Raw genomic sequence first — 7,739 nt, 5'->3', positions numbered from 1 at the left:
CTTTTTAAAAATTTTTATTTGTTCTTTCTAGATATACATGACAGTAGTATGTATTTTGACATATATACATACATGGAGTACAACTTCCTATGTTTGGGGTTGTATGCAATGTGGAGTTACACTGCTTGTGTGTTCATATATGCATATAAAAATTTGTCTAATTAATTTTATTGCCTTTCTTATACCCATCTTTATTTCCTTCCCTTAATTCCACTTTGTCTAATCCAATGAAATTTTGTTCTACACTCCCCACCTCATTGTGTGTTAGCCTGCACATATCAGAGAGAATATTCAGACTTATGAAGTTATATTTTACTACCTCTACATTTAACATTCACCAGCAACTTCTAAACATCTAGACACACTAGAAGTTTCAATTAAAAACTCAATTTGTTCACTATGTAACTTCAGTCTTGAAGAAACTGCACACATTTCACAAGAGTTCTAATTCAAAAATGTCTTCAAAATATGAGCACTCTGGTTCTTCACCAACCAAGTATGCTATAATGCTCTAATTTTAAGAACATCCTTTATAGAAATTTGAACAAAACATACAAAATTTGTTTACTAATCCTACTTTTATCATACATATCTATTTAACATCTAGATGTAGATTAGGACTCATTTTTCCTTTGTATGCACTATGTAGAGAGGAAAGTAAAACAGAACCCATAGACATTGGAACAATGGTTACTTGTGCCTCATTGTAATCACACTGGCATGGTGCTCCAGAGAACCAGCATACAATACTCATTACTCAACAGGAATTTTGGCTATTGTCCTCTACAAAACGTTTCATAGATTTTTTTTAAAAAAGTAATTTGCAAACTGTGTTATATTTTACCACTTCTACTTTTAACATTAGCGTATCTAAAAAGTTGACATTTCTAAAAAAATACTTAGCATTGTCAAATATATATACAGGAATGAGTCATAAAATTCACAACCAAGCAATGGTTATAATATAAAAGATGTCTTTTATACATAAACAGTCTGAACCAGGATCCTCCCTTCTCATACTTAGTCTTCCTCATGTCCTCTAACCCCTGAATAAACTTGGACAATGTCACTCATAGAGGTGGTCTAGCAATTTAATTTCAAAGTCACTTCCAGAAGACAAATCTGACATTTTAAAACAAATGGGTATTTATATAACATTATATCCAACTGTAACATATGAACAACCACTTTTGCAGATGTAGCAAAAGTTTTACAGGATTTGGGGGCATGTTGGGAGAAGCTTTTTCATACTATATATACACAGGCCTTCTAGAAATACCCAGTAAATCTTCCTGAAGGGTGTTGGGCATTTTCAATTGGTCAAATAGTTTGTCACCCTGCAGTTTCTCTATTTGGTAGAACAAACACCAACTGTCCAAAGGTACTCACTTTTCCACCTTGGCAGGGACTGTTTCCTCCAGGCTGCTTGACAAAGTGCATAATGGGGAAGGTCTTGGCAAGGCCATCATTCCAGGAAATTGCCACTGTCATCTCTCCAAAAATATTGGATGTTTTCTTGTAATTATCATACTTATAACTATGCAACTGCAAATCATATTTCCTGGATTGTGGTGATAAGAATTTTAACCTCAATGAATCTGCAGAGCTTGGGGGAGGATGAGGAATGCTTTGAAAGATGTACAAATATCGCACATAAGTTTGAAAGTTCAGAGTTTCAGCAGTTCTTCAGAAAATTACAGTTAGAGCAACTGCTTGCTCCTATGCTGACCACACCTGCCCCCATAATGCTTTACCAGCAAAATAGCCTGACAAACAAAACAGCAGACTTGTCCCCACAGTTCAAGGACCACCCTACTTAGTTTACAAGATTGGGGGAAATTTGTGATATTCATCTAGAGGAAAAAAAGCAAATATGTATAAGGACCCACCTCTCACAGATCCACCTCTTCCCTATAGAGCAGTGCACAATGAAAAAGGTGAATGAATAATTAATATTTATGGTAAATGGACAAATGTCCATTTTTTGTTTTTCCTTCAAAGGTTAGGATGCCAAGGACCACCCTGGAAATGTAGAACTAAAGAACAAAGAAACAGCATACACAAACATCTAGAAAAATATCTTAAGATCAATTTCCCTCATTGCATGTTAACTGGTTATGAGTAGTATATGCTGGCTTAGGTTTCACATATGTATTACAATAGGTGGAGGATAAATCAAAGACATAATGAATAATAGGGTAAAATTAGGTACTCAAACTGGCAATAAAATAACCTAACTTAGTCTTAGCTGAGCTTGTTTAGGTACTAGAGTAGACCTTTAAGGTTAAATCAAAACAATAATATGAGTTAAAGATTAAGTGCATGCTTTGCTTAGCAATTTGGTAAATTTAACTTAAAATAAAATAGAGTCATTATGCTAACAACAGATCTGACACCAAGGGTAAATAAAGGCCAGTAGGAGGAAAACAGAAAAATATCTTTCATTGTAATAGGCTTATGTGAGCAACTTTAAGTAAATATAGGAAATTGACATTAATGTACCCACTGTGTGTTAGACACCTGATGGAAAGTATGGTCAATGACAAATTTTGAGGTTTTTCTCTATAACTTTTATCTTGTTTAATTCTGCTCTACTTAGTACTATAAAATAAGAGCTAAAAAATCTGAGTATCACTTGCTTCAAGTTGCTCCAGGGATTGGTGACATTCCTCTCTGCCGACTCCACCCATTCTTCAGGGAACCTGCGAGTTGCTTGGGCTGGCTCCCAGCACCACTTGTCACCTGGACAGCTTCTTTCACCTTCTAGGATGGATGAGACATTTGCCTTCTCAGGACAAGGTATCGTCTAATGGAGCATGCACAGAGTGAACATGGAGGGCTCTAGAATGTGCTGACTGGCCAAACTTCCTGTCATCCATTGGCCCCCTGCTGGACTTGGCACTTTTGGTTGGTCACCATTATTATTGAAATACCATGCCCCCAGCACACAATGGTGCCATTATCTCAGTGCAAGTTTTGGAGAGGGTGGACAGGATTGGGTCAGGAGATTGATAGCAAAAAATTCCTGGATCTGAGGTCAGAAAGATCAATGCCACTATCATGTCATGCAGGCAGAGCTCCCAAACATTCACAGCCTAGAACAACAAGTGGGCAGTCACAGTGGGAATTCTGGGGTCTGCAGGGCGGATTTTGACCTTTCCAGGGAACCTCCATCTTATCCAGCAGCCTTGGGCTGGAGGGCCAGAGAAGGCTCCTAGGAGCAGATCATGCTCCATTTATTGACTCTCTCTCTGCCAGAATTAATTGGCACTTTCTTCTTTTATATTTAATTTTGTTAGTCAAGTTGTTTCATTAATAATCAAATACAACGTTAAAAGTAAAGAACCCACTACTACTTATTAAGTTGTTTTGTATATTATAATTTTTTTTCATAACTTGCTTAATGGTATAATGTGTGATCCATTCCTATTCATAGTGGCAGGCTTTGATTTCTCTCACACCTCCCTTCATATATTTTTATTCCCACTTCCCTTTATATGTTCTGTAGGTTTTTAATTTTTCAAAGGATCTCACTAAGTTGCTAAGACTGGCTTTGAACTGATGGTCTTCCTTACACAATATCCCCCATGTTGTTAGGATTATAGATTTGCACACAATTTCTGCCTCTCAGAAAATTTGTATAAGGACATCTTCAAATACAGAATTTCTGCTTATTTACATTAACAAATTTTCTCTGAATTTAGTTCACCAAATTTTCTTGAAATGGTCATTTAGCATTCTTTGGGTAATTCATAACTCTCATTTATCTAATGTTTGATTGCTAATATTTTTGTTTGTTACTTTAATTAAGACCTGATTTTATTTATCTTTATGTTCTCTACTATTTTTAATTGACTTCTCTGTAATAAAAGTCAACAGTAGTTTATAGAATCATTTGAGAAAAACAGTATGGAAGATTTTAAATAAATAAAAAAGTAGTCAAGTACAGTTTGAAATCTCAGGTAATTGGGAGGCATGCAAAAGAATTCCAAGTTTGAGGCAAGTCACAGAAATTTAGAAAAAAATATGTCTCAAACAATTTTAAAATGACTTGTTTTGTAGTTCAGTGGTATAGCACTCTTGGGTTTAATCCCAAGCACCACATATTAAAAAAATAAATAAATAAAAGTAGAATGACCTCATCATGATCCAGAAATGCCAGTATAAAATATGCATCCATAGGAGATTAAATCAGCATGTTGAAGATACAACCTCAGTATTGTGTTCAGTGCAAGCATTGTTCTCAATATTCAAGTTTTAGAATAAACCAATGTGCCCATTAATGATTGAGTGAGTAAAAACATGGTATTTATATGCTATTACTATTTAGGTATAAAATAAAATATACTGCCATTTAACATGATATGGGATTAATATGCAGAACTTTGCACTATGTGAAATTCAGCAAACAGTCAGTTGCAAGAGCATCTGATTTACATGTGAAAGTTAGAAATTCAGAATTGTGGCCACCAGATATTGTGTTTTGTGGAGTGTTGGCATATTGTCATTCAGAGAAAAAAAATTTATTTCAATGGGCAAAGTGTGGTCAAGTTTTGCTGCTCCACATGGTGACTGCTGTGTAATATGTTCTTGATAAATACTAATAGAATAAGTGCAACATTTGTAAGCACAAAACCGATAATTATACAAAATAATGTTCATGTTATTAACATTACATTTGTCATTTCACTATGTATAAATACATTAAAAACAATGGTATAATTAGTAAATACACATAGTTGAATTTGTCAATGACACAAATAAGCAAATAACACAGACATTAAAAAAGCAATTTATTAGTCTTGATTTCCATGTGTTGGCTTAATTCATGCAATATTGACATAGACTCTGCAAGGGTTTTAGTGCCTCTCAAACTTGTTTGGATGCATTCTATATATATGTGTATATTTTTCTCACTAAAATTTTGTTCATATTTGTTCTTAAGATTCCCTACTTTTTCAAACTTCTTGAATATCCATTGTATTAGCATTCAAAACCTACCTGTTAGTTCCAGATCTCTGTGTCTTGGTAGACAGAAACCAGCTTTCACACAATTTTCAAAAAGCCAGAAATGTTTACATATGTTTAATATTTCCTTTATTCTACTGAGAGTGAAGGTAGTCTGTAGATCTTTTTTTCCTAATTGTGCAATGCTGCATTAGGGAACAGGAAAGGCTGTGGTTAATAAAAGTAAGATACAGTCTTTTCTTCTACTATATTGCTCTCCCTAGTAATGTTTTTATCTTGCATACTGTGCTCTCTACAATAATTTGGGTAATTTTTACAAGATAATTGTGTGTACATTTTTATATAAGTTTATATAGCAATGATGGCCATCGATTTATTAATCTACTACATGAATGAGGTTCTGAGGTTGTTAACATTGGTATAATTTCCCATGCTATATATTTACAGAAAATATTTTTATCCCAGTCTACCAAGTTTTATTTTTAATTTTCATTCATTTCAGCAATGACTTCTCATAATACCAAAGAATTTTCTCCAGATCAGGACAAAAGACATATATTTCAAAAAGTAATTAATGGAAAACATAGAAGTTGTGACCCTGACTATTTACAACACAGGACAATATGGAAAAGCTAAGTGACAGTGAATATCACAAATCAATTTATCAAAAATCAGGTCTTATTCACCAGCAGAGAATTTATACTGGAGAAAAACCCTACAAAAGTGTAGCATATGGCAAAAGTTTTAATGAAAAATCACACCTTATTTGCCATCAGAGAATTTATACTGGAAAGAAGCCATACCAATGTAAAGAATGTGGTAAAGCATTCAATGCAAATTCATACCTTATTCACCATCAGAGAATTTATACTGGAGAGAAGCCTTATTGTTTTTTAAATTACCAAATTTCATACCTGTGAAATCATTTCTCATGAAGGTTCATGCTTTGCTGTAATCAGAGTGACCAAAGCCTAGATAGGTCTAGTGACTGGATTATTTGCTTCAAAGATGGTCCTTAGTATCTAGTAGTCTTTATTCACTCTGTAAGTCTCACCTCTGTACTAGGCTCTAAAGAGCAATAAAAAGGCATCACTCTTTAGGGTTTGTGGTCTAGTGAAGTAGGCTTTAGCTGCCTCACAGCAGTTCATCTCGTGTATTCTTGTATTAAAAAAATATTGAGGTGTTATCTACTATGAAATTCATTTGTGAAGTGTCAGTTCCAGTTCTAGGGCATTAATACATCCACAGTTTGTGCACCTACACCACTGTCAATCAGAAATTTTCCTTTACTCTGTACACACTTGTGGTCATTCCCATTTTTAATTCTTCTCTAGCTCCAGAAATCATGAAGCTTTGTCTTAATTATTTGTCCATTAACACTGAATACAGAAGTAATATACACTGCATGGCATTTTGACAACATTCATGATCTTAAGTCAGCTCTCTTATTCTTTCCTCTTGTCTTTTGCTGAGCATAATTATACTTCACTGAGTGATTTTATTGGTAATTTTCTGGCCTGAGTTATTTGGAGTAATGCTGAAAGAACACTCTCATTCAACAGGCATTTGTCAGATGCCTCGTTTTTGCCACATTATACTGGTTTCTATTCTCAGGACAGGATCAGAGAAGCCCTATCCAAGGATAAAACATTTAAACCAAAATTTGAAAGAGAACCCAGTGACTAAAGGAGATGGGGCTAAATATTGGACACAGCATTTGGAGGTTATGTCAACAGAAATCTGGTGAGGTCCAAGGCCTGAAAGAAAGCCAGAGTGGCTGCACTGCTAAGAGGAGGGTGGTACATGTGAGATGAGCAAAGTCATAGTCACCTGGGGCTTTTTTGTGGGAAACATGTTTGGATTTTTCCAGGTGGAGTGCTATGATCTAATTTTGTTTATGAAGACCTGGCTACTCTTTCAATAATGGAAAGCAAGGGTCCAATTGGAACAGAAAACTTGGTAAGCTTCTGCACATGTCCTGTCCATTGGCACTGAAAGCCTTGGTTAAGACAGGGTAGAAGAAATGATGTAGGGTGGACAAATAAAAAAAGAAGTCAGGAGGAAAATGTCAGTCATTGAAGATGGGTTGAATTTAAAGTGGAGTCAGGGCCTGATTTGAGCATTTTGGAAAACATTATTTTATAGTTAAGAAAGCAGGATTCAAGTGTCTTTGAAACATATGAAGACCCTAGGCATACACACAGGTTTGGAGCTCACAGTAAACCTGGAACTGGAGAAGCAGAAGTGGTATTCATCATTGTGGAGGGAGTTCTTGAAACCATGTTAGTGGACAAGCTCTTCAAGGGGGAGATTCTAGTGAGAAGAGATGCAAACCCAATAATCTACAATATTTATAGAAAAACAGAGATAAGATGCCACAGGAGTGCAACTGGGGAGGAGGCATCAGGGAAGCCTGGTGGCATGCAGCAACCAGAAAGCAGACTTTTCCAGCTTTGTTGAGGAGACATGAGTCAATAGGACGTGAATTCAGTATAAAAGAATTGAATAAGAGATCAGCAAAGCAGAGGCAGAATTTGGGAGGAATGAGGAAGAAAAGTGAGAAGAGAGCAAGGGCCTGGGAATTCTATCTTTAGAGCATTCATCATCTTTCGGTAAAATCTGAACATAAAAACTCAGCTCCACAGCCTCTTTGGGAAGAGGTCCAGCTTTACCCTCAATAAAGTTATAAATTGGAAAGCTCCCTGGGAAAAAATGTGTTGTGGACAGATTAGAAAGATTAGGATCAGACAACCAATGAAGCACTAGTTTAT

The 7,739-nt window shown here is 35.5% G+C and overlaps 1 long non-coding RNA gene across 1 annotated transcript; it reads right to left on the bottom strand.

The window, feature by feature from the left end:
• Positions 1-4,777: 4,777 nt before the first annotated feature.
• Positions 4,778-6,015, bottom strand: LOC306652784. Its single transcript, XR_013761537.1, has 2 exons — positions 5,883-6,015; positions 4,778-5,153 (listed from the first exon to the last, which is right to left on the bottom strand). It is a non-coding gene; the product is annotated as an uncharacterized lncRNA (long non-coding RNA).
• Positions 6,016-7,739: the final 1,724 nt, after the last annotated feature.

The sequence above is a fragment of the Sciurus vulgaris genome (genome assembly GCF_902686455.1).
Source record: "Sciurus vulgaris genome assembly, contig: HiC_scaffold_580_arrow_ctg1, whole genome shotgun sequence".
NCBI lineage: Eukaryota > Metazoa > Chordata > Mammalia > Rodentia > Sciuridae > Sciurus > Sciurus vulgaris.
Note: the sequence above shows the minus strand (reverse complement) of the source record. Positions and strands in the feature narration are given on the sequence as shown.